Source organism: Pagrus pagrus (genome assembly GCF_965226575.1).
Source record: "Pagrus pagrus genome assembly, chromosome: 14".
Taxonomy (NCBI): Eukaryota; Metazoa; Chordata; class Actinopteri; order Spariformes; family Sparidae; genus Pagrus; species Pagrus pagrus.
The window spans coordinates 23,848,986-23,864,463 of record NC_140198.1 but is presented as its reverse complement, the minus strand read 5'-3'; the positions used below and the strand labels follow the sequence as shown (position 1 = coordinate 23,864,463).

The following is a 15,478-nucleotide window of genomic DNA, read 5'->3' as shown; positions in this document are numbered from 1 at the left end:
TTGTTTCTCTACACTCTGTTGATAATGTTAGTTCATTTTTTGAATGCTTTCAACTAAAAATTCTGGTCCTTAATGTGTCGAATTAGCTTGTTTCTCAAATTGCCAAATCACAAACTGCCTCGTCTGTTAACTTCTCTGTTCCTGCCTCCTCCCAAACCTCAATTTCCCTTTTTGTTTTCATTCCGTACACGCACCATCATTATCCCAGTATCAAACAAATTCAAACCTCATCGTCACTATTTCTTACACATTTAAAAAGACTATTTCGATGCACCTGATCGCCTGTTTGGGTTTTCACCGTCTGAGTCAGCCTCATTTTCCCCAAGAAAGATGCTGTTTATTCATGCACATGTTCTCAGGGAGCACAATAAGACAGTGCTTATAAACAGCCTTTTATGGCCAACAGTATTAGCGACATTATGATCTGCGGTGCTGTTTGAAATAATGTGTGCACGTAAACAGATTCATTGTAGAAGAGTAACTGCTCTCAGCTCAACACCTCCTCTCCGACTGCCGTCTTTGTATCCAGCAGAAACCCGACACCTGCGACCGACCTGACAGGACTTATTTCTGAACAACTTACCGTTATGCTGCCTTGTCCTCGCATGACCCTCCAGAGAAAAAAAACGTAACGTTATCAAGTGACAGCTCTCCTTGTGCTCTCACTTTTCTGTTATTGTATCACTTCTATCATTCCATCAATATTCTGTCTGCATCTGTTTATGTGCTGAGGCTCAGAGTAACGCCATTCAGTGTTTGACAGATGGGTGATTAATGAGACGATGATGCAGTTTCGAAGGTGTTGCAAAGAGAAGGAAGTGTAGGTGTGCTATTAAAATGCAAATCATTAAAATTTGCATTCAATTAATACTTTCTTCAGCTGGCAGTGGCAATATTGATGTGTTCGTGATGAAAACACTGTGAAGCATAGCTCCTGTGTTTTCCAGAGCGGTCGCTTCTTTGAAAATCAGCCTGGTGATAATTAGTGGCTTTTCACTGTGGCAGCTCTATCTCTGCAAGTGTCATTTCTCTCACTTGCTTTGTATTCTGGAGATACTCATCTTGGTTTACACAGAACGTGATACAACATGGTTCAATACGTGTTGCTTTTGGAGCTTGTCTCAGTGTTATTCGGGAGGTTGGAGGGGCATCAAGAAGACAACTCAGATCATACGAGCTTCATTAGTTTTGACTGTCTTGGTCACATTCAGAAGCCTCAACATTATTCATCATCAGCTGATAGATCAGCACTTCCAAGGTGGATAGAAATGTGAAATGTCATTAGTTTTGTAGGAATTTGGTCCTAAATCAAAGTAATGGACAAAATACAATTTCGACCAGATGGTGGCACTACTGAGGAGGATCGGAGGATTATCAAAGTGATTATGATTCATACTGATTGGATGTGACTGTGTGTATGAACTGTCATAGTAAACCAGCCAACTGTCAAGTAATTTCCCTCAAAACAAAATATCAAACTGATGCTGGGGCTAGAGGGAAAGTCAGGAGACCACCAAAGTAAGTAGGCTTCCTTCTCTGGGGTCCATCAATGTCTGTGTGTTGACATGTTGCATGTCCTCAATAATTATTGAAATAACTCTCTCAATCATTAAATGCTCACAAAGGAGGAGCAATCCATATTCAGAAGCCTTCTTCACATACTATAACATATTATGACTAACTAATGTTGTCAAACAGTCGCGGTGTGGTTAGGTTTAGGCACCACAACTACTCGCTTAGGTTTAGGAAAAGATCATACTTTGGGTTAAAATAAGTCCATTCAGTCACGTAACTTACGTCACATCCTAATGTAAGTGACATAAGTATGTTGCTTATATAACGTAAGCAATGCCAACTATGTATATTACCATACTTATGTAACATTACTAAATAACAAATCCTTCTTGACTCTTGGTCACACACAGGATGTAAACCCCGGTCTCTGGGATGCAAGTCTAGTGTATGACCCATCCAACCAAACAACCACCTCCTGACTTGGACTGTTAACTCTTAATACGACTGCATTGGAGGGGCACTTTAGGAAGTGACAGTAGAGGGGTAACTATAGCATCAAACTTAGAAGTGTATAGGACCACTGACCAGACTGCTGTACATGTGAGCAGTGACACTTGGAAAACCACATGCAGAACTTGACGTGGACGATATGGCTAGAAAGTCTGTCACGATAATTATAGTTTTTTAATGAAGATTTTTTTTAATCATTTTTAAAGACCAGGAGAAAAAAGGATGAGTTTAACCTCTTTATTGTGAATTTAACATCTTTTATCAAGGCACACAGGTTGTAATTATGTTAACACAACAATAATAAACACACAAATAAATAAAAATTTTGTCATACCGGCGAGCTGACCTGCTCTTTTTTATTTATCTCTCTTATTTAATTTCCTCGTGTTACTTGTTGCACGTTTCATTATCAAGGGACACGATAGGCTGTTTGTAAGCCAGGGTGTATATGCTTTGTGCTTTGGTTTGCATTCAATGTAAACATGTGAAACTATTGAACATTTTATCAAACTATTGTCTTATTGCTATTGACGACATGTCTCTCGCCGATACATATTGTTAATGTTTTATCACCCAGGCCTATGCAGAAATGCAGTCATGTCAATAATGTCCATTTGAATTGAATAACCACAAACTAAGTAAACTAACTAATTGAAATGGGGATAAACTACAAAACTACAGACAGAACAGCAGTTTAACTGCTGTTCTGTGTGTAGTTTATCTAAGTGTAGTTGCTGCACCTAACTGTCTCAGACAGAGGATGTGCTCGTGCATACGCTACTCACATCTGGTACTGACAGTCCATCCCTTTTCCATTAATGTAGAGAAGCAACAAAGAAGCCAGAGCACTGAGGGGTAGATGACCGACTCACAGAGTTGATGGCAACAAGGATACCAATATAACACTGGTATCATGATATTGGTATTGGTGGACATTAAAGTCAAACATCATAATATTTAACTGAACTGAAGCTGATCTGGTGCTGCAGCATTATGCAGATCTCAGTCTGAATGGACGATGAATGCACCTTATAGACTTGTGTTATAGACGCCTCTACTCTGCCTACCCCTCACACACACACACACACACACACACACACACACACACACACACACTTGCTGCATCAGATTAACTTGTATTCCCAGCATGTCCTCATTTGTCAAGAGGATGCTAGAATCTATTTTAATTCATTAGCAGTCATTATGTACTCAGCAGTGGCATATAAATATAAAATTACTGAGGCTAAACTCATATAAGGAGATGTGATGTTTGGTTTGGTTGTCACCAAGTTCACACCATCATTGCTTATGTATGAAATGCGGGTACAGTACAGTTAAACTGCGATAATATCTAAGAAGCAGATTTTAAAGTCTTCTGTAGAAAGAGTTATTAAAAACTAACAACTAAAAAAAAAAATAGTAAAAGAATTTGACGTGTGGGCGTTTGCAATTACTGCTTTCTACTGTGAAGACGTTTACAAGTACAGACAGTGTGAAGTCTAACATTTCAGTGAAAGTGTTAATGAGTGCTGGATAGCACTGTGCCAACAATGTGTTTCACAGCTCTGACAGGGAAAATGTTCCTGCTTACAGCACAGTTTGAATCTGCAATTAGGATCTGCGTGTGTGTATATTGGCTCGATTTTAAAAACAACAACTCTGGAATATTTTTATTCTCGTAATTAAAGCGAGTATTGGAAGCAACAAAAGTGCCTTGTTTTATACTAGTTAGCATCGGAGAGATCAACATAAAGATATATTTAAATTCTGACTTTAAAGCGATTGGAAAAAAACAAAACAATCTTATACGGCAACAGCCACATGTACAATCAGCATCTGTAATCAGACACACACACTAAAAATAGTGCAGTAACTTTGAAGGAGACCAGTCATCATCAGAATGTCTCATTTAGATGAAGAAACACACACTGCTGCTCTTTCTCTTTCTGTGGCCTCCCAAACTGGGGCCCATGGGTCATAAGGTTCAGTGTGATCTAGCAGATGATTCCAGCAATAATAAAAGAAAAAAAGGAAATAATATTTAATAATATACATGCTGTTTTCTTTTTTTTCAAGGTAAAATACTCTAAATATGTGGGGTCACTAATTGTTAATATACCTGGAGCAGGAAGTCAGTCAATTAAGAGAACTTAGTATCCTAGTTACATTTTTCATCCCTACAGTACAATAGGGTCTTGTTTTTTTGCCTGCTGCTCACCATCAACCTTCAGTTTTTACACCTTCCAAGCAAAACGTTAGGGCACCCATGGTATAAAGGATATTACTACATGGACTCAGGAATACTGAGGTAAAACAGCTGTCAGTAAACACAGTTTGTCACTGCCTCTACAAATGAGAGTTGGGGTTCTACAAACCAAAGTGAAAGCCGTATAACAACAACATCCAGAATCACAGCTGACTTCTGTGGGCCTGAGCTCATCTGAGATGGACACACAGAAAGTGTGAGAGTCTGCTGTGGTCTGACGAATCCACATTTGTCTTTGACAATTTGGAAGAACCATCCAGACCGTTACCAGCAGAAAGTTTAAAAGCCAGCATCTCTGATGGTATGGTGGGTCTGTTAGTGCCCATGGCATGAGTAACACACTGGCGAAGGCACCATCAATGCTGAAAGTTACATACGGGTTTTGGAGCATCATATGTTGCCATCTAGACATCCATCTTGTTCAGGGATGTCCCTGCTTATTCCAGCAGGACAATGCCAAGCTGCATTATGCACATTACAACAGCATGGATTCACAGTAAGAGAGTGCGGGTACTAGACTGGCCTGCCTGCAGTCCAGATCGGTCTCCTATTGAAAATGTGTCACATGTTATGAAGTGCAAAATACAACAACAGAGAGCCCAGAATGTTAAGCAACTGACGTCGTATAGCAGTATTTCAAAAACTCAACAATCAGTGTTCGGGGTTGTTTGTCAGCTCAGTTATTTAAAAGTTTGTATGCGGAAATGCCACATTGCATTACTTTTACTGTCATTCATATTATTGAATACCAGTCGCAAAATAACATAGATATTCAAATGTGACTTGTGGTGACAGATAAGTATCTGGTAAGGATTGACTTTTTTTCCTGTAATGTGGGGACATATTGCAGCACATACAGGAAGGTTTTTCATGTTACACCTCAGATTTGAGGTGAAGAGAGAGAACATGACAGAACGTGTCTGTATTGGTAGGAAGATGGAAGTGTGCAGTAACAGTTTTATAAAATATTTTCTCTCTCATCCGTGGAATACAATCTTAATAAGATATAATATCATCCAGTGATTTATACAGTAATTTAGATGAAATGTGCATTTAGATTGTGGTCTGGCTTTTAAATTTCTCCTCAGCCAATAGACAGAATCTGAACAGCCTTGTTGTGCTGGCCAGTAAAATCAAATTGACTTTTATAATAGCAGGTGAGGAGTAAAAAGATGCGTCACACTGAGCTGCACTGATTCTTTTCATGCACATGACTCCCATCTTACACTAATAAAAGCCATTTTTTGTCAAAGCCTTTTTATGGTTAAACTTACAATTTGTTGTTGTTTGTTTCATAATTTTTCATATTGTGCTTTAAAGTGAGAATCATACTGTAACAGTTACATCTCCAAACATTGTCTAACGCTGCTGCACTGGAGACTAACTCAATGAATGTAAAAGATTTGAACCTGATGTCAAACTTACATCACTTATTTCTGTTCAGAAACAGAAAGTGGACCAAATCACCATGAGTACTGTCTGCACACATTATCATCACCTGCTCTGGTTATGTGCACACTATAATCTAATTACTGCATGTACTTTGAGTTTGAGAATAATTTAATCAAGCTGTTCCCTCAGTTAATATTCCCCTTTTCTAGCTATTTTGCATACTGCATTTGTTGATTGAGTAAATAATCATGTGCTTGTTTCACTTGAGGCAATCACCAATCATCAACATTCATGTCTTATCTCGCCATCAATTCACTAAATATGACCATAATCAAAGTAATAATTATGTGAAGATACTTATAGGGCCATGTCGTAATTGCTGCATTCATGTAATAGAATTCAAATCAGCTGCCGGGGGCAAACGACAATCAGTCGCATCAAAAATCACAGTGTGTGCACAAGTGTAATATTCTGCTGGGCATGTAATTAGCGTAATCCAATTATTCTCATGATCAAAGTGAGAAACAACAATTCTGTGTCACGGTTATTGGAGCAGCTTCTCATTTTGCCTTCAAGTGACATCAGAATATTCTTGTTTTTACTTTTGAAAGAAACTTGGTAGTATTCATATATAGGAGATAGATTCAGCTGCTGAAGTGAGACTATATGGGAAATGTATATATTCATGAGTGTACAAAATCCTTGTTATATTTAAATAAATGCATTTTCAGTCACATTTCACTGATTGGAAGTATTGTACACTCCCACACAAGTAAATACACATTCAAAAATATCTCATACAGCAACAGCCACATATACAATCAGCTTCCACAATCAGCAATAATTCGAATGCATGGCACTGACTCAATTATCATACACACAGGCAGAGCAGCTCCCTTTATATACATCCATATTCTACTGCACAGCTCCTGTCCTGATTTCTCATACAGAACACACACACATTAACATGTTTACTTGTTTCTCAGTTCCCGAGGGAGAGAAACTTTAAAAGTAGTGCACTAAGTTTTAAGCAGTCCAGTCATTATCAGGACGCCTCATTTAGTTGAAGAAACGCACACTGCTGCTCTTTCTCTGTCTGTCCTCCACAGTCAGAGCTTAAATGAGGAGGTGGGAAGGGAGTTATTTTAGTCAAAGTCACTGATTAGTCTGTAGCTTTTGTTTTTGCCCAAGACTGAGTAATGGAACGCTATACATAATTCTCGGGAGTGCACCAGGGGCCTCATGTACTAAGACTTGCGTGGATTTCCTACTGAAACATGGCGTACGCTAGAATCCAGAAACTGTCGTACGCACAAAAAAAATCAGATGTATCAAAGTGTGCGTAAGCATCGATCCAAGCACTTTCCCTTTGTCCATCCCAATCAACGTGGAATTGAGCACACATGTAGAAGTGCTAAACTCCTCCCTGTCCACGCCCTCATTTAAATATGCAAATAAATTTAAATAGGGCCTGCACCGGGGATTCCCCTCTCTGCACCATCAGATCAGCGCAACTTCACCGAGTCTGAGCTCGAAACGCTATTAAATAAAGTCGAGACGAAGATCTGTATCATTTGGTAGCCTCTCGCCAGGAACAAACACAAAACAAAAGAAAAAAAAAAAAAGAAATGTGAGTCGTGTGTGTCGTCTCTGTACAGATTGTAAAGCCCTCTGAGGCAAACTGTGATTTGTGAATTTGGGCTATACAAATAAAATTTGATTTGATTTGATTTGATTTGAGTGGGAGCGTGTGTGTGAGGCAGTGAACGCTGTGGGGTCGGAGCAGCGCACACTCACTAAAATTAAAAATAAAAAATGGTCCGACGTGGAGGTGAAGCGGAGGATTTCTGCCCAATAACATGTGAAATAGATTTGGTTTCCTTCGTTCATGCACCACTTGATTGAATCACTATTACTTTTTTCAAAAGGAATAATATATATTTATATATTTATTTTATAATATAAGTGCCAACGTTAGTGGGAAACAAACAGAAGGACAAAACAACTTCATTACAAGGATTGACGAGACGGATCACACTTATATTAATGACGTGGCCGTGGCTACTGCAGTGTGACATCTCCAACTTTACGCACGCGTTCAATGACACAAATCCTGAACACAAGGAGACAATAAAGGGCTTCTCAGATAGCTCTACCGCTCTATTTTCACCGGGGAAAAACAAATGCACATATTTGAATGCACGTGCCCAAATGGGCATTGTGCTGGTTTACATTCGGGGCGCAATTAAACGGATACATTATTCAGAGAAGCCACCCATCGCGCACCGTGCCAGCCTCCAGCCTGTTACCAACCATGCTATTGGTAAGAATGAACGCGTCATGCGTTGAACCAGGCCACCTTGCCACGATGTTGGTGAGCTGCATTTGCGCATCACATATTATTTGAACATTAATTGAATGAAAATGTTTCCTGTTGACGAAAACAAATTCATCCTGTGATGGCGCTTTTATGTGTGCAGTCAATAGCTCCGATTACATTAGGGAAACCGGCTCTTGCTGCAAATTGCGCTTCAATGTTGGCCTGTTCAACAGTATTGTGTGGGACTTTGATGTACCAGGATGACATTCTTATGATCCCGTCCCACACAGCTGGCATGGCTCGGCTCAGGGTGGACTGGCACACTCCTGACCGGTCGGCCAGCTCCCTCTGGAAGGCTCCTGTTGCCAGGAACCCCAGAGTGGTCAGCACCTGTGTGGGCACGGACAACCCCTGGCTCCTGGCTGTGTTTCGTTCTAGGGCCGGCCGCAGCTCTGCGCACAGCTCCAGTAACACTGGCCTCGGCTACCTAAAACGACTCATGAGCCAGTTGTCGTCATTTGCCAACAGATCTTCCCGTTCTCTAAACACCCTCTCACGTCCGATATTAACATTTGCGATGTCTTCTAACAAGGCCAAGGCTGCCGTTGTTAATGGCATTTTTTCATCACTTTGCGCATGTTTTTATGATTTATGATTTATGATCCATATGATTGCAAACACGTGTGTGTTAATTGTCCGTGTCTCTGATGTGCACATTACTCTGAGGACAAATTGTTTTCACATAATTAACAGTTTCCCAGCATCACCTCAGAGTGTCGCCAAAGGAACAATAGCTGTAGAAACGTGCGTACGCCAGCCATGAAGCTGGCGTGGGGCACCGTACATTTCCACGGTCATTTCACTTTTGATACATCTGAACGTTGGCGTGGAAAATGACGTACGCCACTTTTTTGTGCGTACGCAACATTGATACATGAGGCCCCAGGTGTTTGTCCATGCCTCTTAAACCGATTGACCCACCAGGAGCCCTCACACAATGGCAACAATACCAACTTTGGATGCTACAGTGTCACATGGCTCTGGACCGCCAATCATAAAGTAATACAAGTTTGGATGATATGACAATTAATGTGATTTAGCTCTTACAATTATGGGCTGTTTTATTTTATACCGCCGCTAGAGCAAAAACAAAACCTATTTTTGTCCAGGGGGGCAGCTCAGCCGAACAGGTCAGACTGGCTGTTGCTCGGGCAACTATAGCCCGGCCTTGTGCACGTCCTTGAACTTCACCAACTGATTCACCACTCCCTGTAGGCAATCGGGAAGTACAACCAGACTCTACAATGTCATTTTTACAAATCAGACTGAAATATTACATTCCACTCATTAGGCTGATAAAACAGGGTGTATCGTTACATTGAGATCTCACAGCCTCAGTGCCTGTCTGCTAATGTTCTCAGGATTCTTCCCGGCGTCACTGCTTTCAAGTTTTATATACGAGCCTGTTCTTTGTCTGCACCTGCTGTGTGCTCTCTGGGTAATGAAGTTGCTCCGGCCTCAAAGTGTTTAAAGAACTTACTCCTCACTCAACTTGTCTGCAGTAGACAAAACATTATCTCACATTCAGGCAGAGGTCCAAAGTCAGCCTCACCTCACGGAGAGTGTGACCCTCATTAAGAATCTGCAGTAGGACAAACTTTATCTCCTTGATATTTGCTAAGGTTGAGTCACAGCTAGGCTGGACACATTCTCCATGATGCAGCACAAATTCGAGAGTAATATTAAAGAAATTAATAGGACATATGCTAACATATGAGTGCATTCATGTTCACTGATTTACACAATGTTCTGGCTGCTGCTGATGCTACAACTGTACAGATTTAGCTCAACTTATACTTAAAGTTTCTGCTCTGACATCATTAACACTCAACAGGACAGGAAACCAGTAATCATAGAGCAAACAATAGGCATGGATGAAAATCTCATAATCATAAGGTACAATCAACACAGTAGACTGATATTATGTTGCACACATCAGTCATGCTTGCATGGTTCTGTGAGTGATATAGTGTGACACATATTATGAATAAAATGTATATAAAATACCAGATAATTTAATTTAATCCACAGCCTTTTAATCTGCTGCAGAAGTGCTTTTCCTGACACCACACACGAGACCGTGTTCAGACTGACTTCAGCCCTGCTCCAAAAACGCACCCCTCTCATTCATTTGAATGAGACTGGTCTGGTGACACAGCCGGGGTGCCAATGCAGAAGGCATTTGGCAAAAACATGCAGGATTGTCTGGTAAGCCTCGCTTAACTTTTGCCGGACTGCAGCGCAACATTATCCAGCACACCGCTGCCATGGCTCATGGTAAGTGGAGTTTCCTGCCTGTTTTCTGACTTTGTCTGATAAGCCTTCAGACTCGTGGATCTGTTACTCAAACTGGACTCCCTGAATTGGATCGTTTTCAATTTGAGCGCCTGCCATGAGTGTTAATACTAGCATTTGCATGCTAACATGCTCACATATGTCAATATGACCAGATTTATTGTGATGACTTTTCGAATACTTTTCTGTGCCGAGGTGCTGGTGTTGGTGATGTATTTAAAGCAGGATGATGTAGTTCACCAAGCGGTTTAACACAAAACTAAAAGCTGTTTTACTCTCTTTACAACAAACTCTGACTTTCATGACTTACAAAATGATCTCCACATTGACCACTGTTCAATTTTTGTAGGTACCATGGGGCAGACTGAAAAGGGTGGGGCTTTGCCTCTTTGAGCTAACATGCTGATGTTAAGCTGGCTATGTTTACCATGTTCACCATCTTAGTTCATTGTGTTAGCAAGCATTAGCCTAGCACAGCTGATAAGAAAATCATAAGTTGAGCATGTATTGGGTCCTTAACCAAAGTACTGGACAAATTAAAATACGATGATGGTATTGTTATGGTATGGGTTTTGTGGGTTGATGATTTCCTGTTTAATTTTGTAGTTGAATCCTGTGTGTTGTGTTACGTCTCTTGTCGGTACGTTCTACTTCACGGTGTTCTGTTCCCCTCCTGTGTTCCTGTGCTCCTCCTCAGTTTGGTTGCCCTCCCTCCTGTCTCACATCAGTCTTGTTAGTGCTGCCCTATTCCCAGTGTCTCTCCGCCTGCACCTCATCCCCTTGTTAGTTTAGTTTGCATTTAAGCCTGTGTTGTTCCCTCTCTCTGTCAGTCGTCTGTTTTGCTTCAACACGTCTGTTCCTTGTCTCCAGTGTTCCTCGTGTTCCTGCCAGTGTTCCCTGTGCTTCTTTAGTGTTGTACCTTATTTTGTGTTTGTATTTCTCTTTGGTTTTTTTGTGTATTTGCCCCTGCCTGTTTTTGTGTTGCATGTTTATGGACTTACTTTGAGTGTTTTGATTTGAGTCCTCTTTTGTTTGAACCTGACAGGTATGAGGAAGATGTGAAGGTCTGTCCCAAATTTCAACTCACTGTTAACAGGAATCTTTTAAGCACAGCTTCCTCCTGGTGTAATATTTGGAGAAGTTTGCCTGACAACACAACATTACAGTGCCTCTACAACCACTTGGTAGCAAAATCCTTGCTTTTCTGTGGACTGAATAATTCAAGTAAACATACAATATTAGTTATTACTAAGAGAATCTTCCCACAGTTATCATTAAAGACTTAATGTTTCTGTTATCGTCTACACATCCCTTATTGTACATCTGGCATGACAGATTACAGTTCAGTGGAACTTCACAGGAGTCAGCATCCTGCTCCGTAGGATGATAGTGCTGGTTTTGCGAGGACCTGCTCTGTGTATTGATCTGCTCATGCAGCATTCCCTCCGCTTGAAGTGAGAATTTGCCTCTGATCTGAACCAGCTTTCAAGTGGGCAAAAACAACCTCAAACAATCTGACTCCGAGGCACTTTTTTTGTAATGTACATCAAGGGCACAGCGGAGTACGCAGATAAAAAAAAGAAATGGCAAGCCTGCAGAGCTAGTTCAAAGCGTAATGAATATCTTTTCTGAGCTGCTCTTAATTCTGCTGAGATGCAATCGATTTAGATTACACAGGAACTGATGCAGAAACAAAATAGTTGGGGAGGATTTCAAATGCTCCAGGAAACAGCCCTCTGATGAATTCTGAGGAGATCTTAATTCTAGATCAAACTATTTCAACAAGAACTATTTGTAAGCAATTTGTAAATGAACAGCAAATGAGAGGCAAGCCTGAATGTTAATCCTTTAGACTTCTTTTTAAATCTTTGTAGAGATGCTATTGCAATGATCTGCCGCTGGTCCATGTCTGACTAACACTGCATTGATAGCAGCACAGGTTTTCTCTTTGACATTCAGCATAAAAAGACTCTCAGGAATTCTCTCACTTTCTAAATTGCTTGTAGTTTTCGTTAAGTGTGGAAAACATCCGCACAGTATGCCACATGTGCAATGAACACATTCAGAGGATAGTTTGAGCGTTTTCGTTCTCCATAATCGACTCATGTGTGCCTGTTAGGGCTTAAAATGCTATTGCCATGTTTTTGTGATATATCTTGATACGCTACATAAATCTTTGTATTTTGGAATCTGAGTGACAAAATCAAAGTTTTTAGTCTGTTTCAGAAGGGTCTAATTATTGGCCTGCATCAAAAAACAACAGTAGAACTCACGGCTATGTTTAATAGTGAAAGTAAGAGCATTTCCACTCACACAATGAGGAGAGAACTCAAGGGATTGGGGCTAAACAGCTGTGTAGCCTTGAGAAAATCACATATTGGTGAGGATAATTGGAAAAAAAAATACTTGCTAGGGAGCATAAAGATTGGACTCTGGAGCAATGGAAAAAGGTCATGTGGTCTGATGAGTCCAGATTTACCCTGTTCCAGAGTGATGGGCGCATCAGGGTAAGAAGAGAGGCAGATGAAGTGAGGCATCATGCCTAGTGCCTACTGTACAAGCCTGTGGGGGCAGTATTATGATCTGGGGTTGATTCAGTTGGTCAGATCTAGGTTCAGTAATGTTAAGTGCCCAAAAAATGAATGACCAGGTTTTTCCATCACTGGATTTTTTCTTCCCTGACGGCACGGGCATATTCGGACTACAGTGCCACGATTTATCAGGCTCAAATTGTGAAAGAGTGGTTCAGGGAGCACAAGACATCATTTTCACACATGGATTGGCCACCACAGAGTCCATACCTTAATGCCATTGAGAATTTTTTGGGATGTGCTGGAGAAGACGTAGCGGCCTGATCCCCCCCCTTCCCATTTTTTTTGGCCAGGCAGTGAAGGTTGACAATGAAAGCAGCTTATTACAACCCATATTTATCTTTTCTTTGTTAGGTGATGACCTCTAGTGGTTAAGTAGTATAAAGAGCAACAAAGTCTGCATAAGAAGGAGGTTTAGGACGGTTGATTTTAGTTAAACAAGGCACAAGACTTTCATCCAGGAGACTGCTGTTTGTGTCAAGTGTAAAACCAGAAGTCAATGATGAGTTTTGTGACGTCATGTACACGACGTAACTGAAGTTACATACGTAACAGTTATTTGAACCCAAACCACCATGTTTTTCTAAACCTGACAAAGTAGTTTTCTTGCCTGTCTAACAGAACTGCAACCGTACAATGAAGGTCCAGTTCGCCTGCCACTGGAACATAACTGTAACGGTTATGTTGCTTTGGGACTGGTGAGTTATGTCATTCTAGGAGTCACTGGTCATCAACCTGTTCAGTGGCTAAGGTAAGGTGTTGGTAATGCAGCCTTTAAAACCAGGAAAAGACAACACTTACATCTTATATATAACGATATAACGATATCCAAAATCTAGAGTTAGAGTTAAAACACAGAATTAGTTTGTGCTGATAATTCAGACTAACAAGGCTCTACACTCAATTCAACTTTGCAAACCAAAGAAGAACAGAAATTCATGCTTTAGTTAGGTCCGAATTAACTTTTAAGATGCATAAGTCTATTTCTAAAAATGCAAAGTGTGTATGTCACTCTGGCTATATTGATGTACAGATGGTATTTTAGTAGTATTCCTGGTGCCAGCTGATTTACAATTTCATTTGTTGATTGATTGACTTTTACAGTCCACCTGAGTGGAAATCTGTGTTAAAGTACAGCAAATGTACATACACCACGCATGGCACAACACACCATTTAAAATATAAAAATATAAAACAAAGAGTCGTGCAAATATGCAGGTAGCTGAAGTGTTAGATAATCTGTAGTTCACTTCAGACAGTTTGGCAGCAAGTTGCTATAAAGACACCTTGAAGATCATCCAGAGTCTATTTAAAAGATTCACATTTTAGTATTGACAGAGCAGAGCCAGGGATGACAGCCTTCATCTCAGTAAACTACAGCTGACAGTGAGTACAGAAAACACAGATCATGCAAAGGTATCGATCTTTTCTACCAGATATCCGTTGTTACTACAATGTGAGCATTTCACCAGTTAGACAAGATTTTATACCGTGAACCAAAAAATAAATAAAGAATCTTAACAGAAAAGGAAAATGTGTTAATGACTTTCATCAACATGAAAGTTCTCTGTAATTCAGCCTGACAGATGGCAGAGGGTTTGACAAACTCATCTCTGCTGTAGCTTATCTTATCCAGCATGCACTGTGATAGTAGACCCCCCCCCCCCCAAAAAAACATCCATAAACAGTCAGAAAGCATGTCCAGTCCGTCCATACTGCTGCATATTTCAAAAGACTGACAGATCAAAGGAGAGAAAAGGTTCAGACCGTAAGTGTAGACGGGAGCAGCTCAGCATCCACTTCTCAGCATGTCGCCTTCTCCTCCGCTGCCTCTGTCTCCGAGCTCAAATGATCTCATCAAGACAGATTTGAAACACTCTTTGCTGCCGTTAACGTCCCACTGGTGTCACTGCCATTCATACATGAATGCTGCATCCCTGAATGAATGAATAGGGCTTACAGGTGTACATGTCGGGACTGCACTCCGGAGCTCACGCTGTGCTCCAGTGCTCACAGACTGAGATGTGGGAGAAGAGAGGGCAGCTTATTTGGCACTCAACCCTCCCTCCCTCTATTCTACTCTCCTCCCGTCGCTCTTCCTCTCTCGTCTTATCCCACTTTACCTTCTCGCTGTCCCTGTTTAGCTCCCACCCTTTCCCTTTTGCACCAAATGAATACCCTCAGCCTCATCTTTCTTGCTCTTAGTAATAATGCCAGTAATTGACTGATTCCAGCAGGAGTGTGAGAGAAGGAGAGAGAAAGAGAGGCAGACGCAGCTTGAAGCAAGACATCTGTGAGTGTATTTAAATGGGACTGAGGGAGTCTCTGATTTGAGGGCAGGACCAACCCCCATCCTCTGTGAAACAAGCAGCTATTGGCATGTACCAGTGAGGGATCTACAGCATGCACGAGTACAAGAAGATGAGAAGGAAAGATATGTACAGGCAGCGTTATTTCATCAGCTGCGTGCTGTTGGTGTGAGTCTAAGAAAGATGGACAGATTGTGACAAGAGATTGAAATTCTCACAG

General features: G+C 40.9%; 1 protein-coding gene across 4 annotated transcripts in view; it reads right to left on the bottom strand.

Moving 5' to 3' along the window:
- b3gat1b (beta-1,3-glucuronyltransferase 1 (glucuronosyltransferase P) b) overlaps window positions 1–15,191 on the bottom strand; it is a 30,745-nt gene extending 15,554 nt beyond the window's left edge. For 2 of the 4 annotated variants that reach the window (XM_084373315.1, XM_084373317.1), the window contains exon 1: window positions 14,717–15,190. The gene's annotated coding sequence lies outside the window, so the exon portion shown is untranslated. Of the gene's footprint in view, window positions 1–583; window positions 612–14,716 lie in introns of all 4 variants that reach the window. The other 2 variants (XM_084373316.1, XM_084373318.1) reach the window with 2 other exon arrangements.
- Between the last annotated feature and the right edge of the window lie 287 nt (window positions 15,192–15,478).